The sequence below is a fragment of the Pygoscelis adeliae genome, unplaced genomic scaffold (assembly GCF_000699105.1).
Source record: "Pygoscelis adeliae isolate BGI_AS28 unplaced genomic scaffold, ASM69910v1 Scaffold120, whole genome shotgun sequence".
Lineage (NCBI taxonomy): Eukaryota > Metazoa > Chordata > Aves > Sphenisciformes > Spheniscidae > Pygoscelis > Pygoscelis adeliae.
In genome coordinates, this window is record NW_008824032.1 from 2,713,427 (window position 1) to 2,714,713 (window position 1,287).

The following is a 1,287-nucleotide window of genomic DNA, read 5'->3' on the forward strand; positions in this document are numbered from 1 at the left end:
AGGGCAGCTCAGGCCTGAGAGCTGGCAGGCAGAGCTAGTTAACTGCACCACGCGCTGCCCAAGAGCAACAGCCCCAATTTCAGGGTCAGCATGTCAACGGCACAATGCATAAAGGTGGAGTTCCCTGCTGTAGCAACCAGCTCTTCCCTATTGTAGTAGAGGGGAGGGGAGACGGGGCAGGAGGCATCTGAATACCTCCAAGGCTGGGCTGATGCCCTCGCCACTGGCTAACTACAACGGATGCAGGTGCGGTACTTACCTGTGGGAGATGGAGTAGGGCTGCTGGCGGAGTTTCCACCAAGGCCCCAGCAGCGCCCCTGGGGCAGTGAGGTCCCACTTGTCAGCCCTCCGGGCCTCCTCCAGGCTGAAAGCTGCTGGGCTCATCAAACGCTTTGTACAGCCACATGCACGCATACATGAGGGAAACCACGTACAAAAGCACAAGTGAAACTGGCTCAAAGTATTTCTTCCCCCATCTTAAGCTAGAGGTGGAACACACCCACAGGCAGCGTACCTCAGTCTCAAATACACCCTGTTAAGTACTGGATAAACTCAGTATCTCCCTGTTGCTGTCATTGCTAACTTCCTCCCTCCCCCAGGACCCTTTTGCTCTGTGTAGATGCCGCTGTTTTAATAGGCACAAAATCTACATTTAGCTGTGGCAAGTTAACATTTCTCCTAAAACTGTGCCTTCGCATTTCAAAGCACAGCATACTCCTCCTGCCTTGGCTGCTCTTCTACCATCCCAGAGGTTTTAGTGGTAGTTGTAACACCGTCAGCTTGCATGATCCTAATAGCTTCCCTAACCTGTGAGCGGGTGCCGGGGTCATCATTATTATTATACACAAGCTATTTCTGTCTCCCTTGAGTTGTACCGGGCAGAACAACAACTTTGCATTTCCTGAGAAAACAGGGACTATATGGTTGTATCCACCTCCTCTCTATGGCTGTGGGAGAGGGGAGGCAGGTTCAGGTGACCAGGAGCCGTGGAAAGAGAAGAGCACAGTAGAGGGAAGAGACAGGTCACATTGCTGGGGGGGAGGTAGAGCAGAGCCTGCTCAGCAGCAGCTTTCTGGCCGTGCACCACCCAAAATCGCTTGACCCAACCACAGCACTGGCTTTTAGTTGGGAAAACGTTAAGAGGCCTAGGCTGGTGTAGGAATGGGGAAGGCGTCACAGGAGGTGTAACACAAAAATTATACAAAGCTGAGTGGTAGCAGCTCTTTTGCTCATAAAAACAGCAAACATGTCTCATGACTTGGCAAATAAGCCTAAGTATTTAATGAC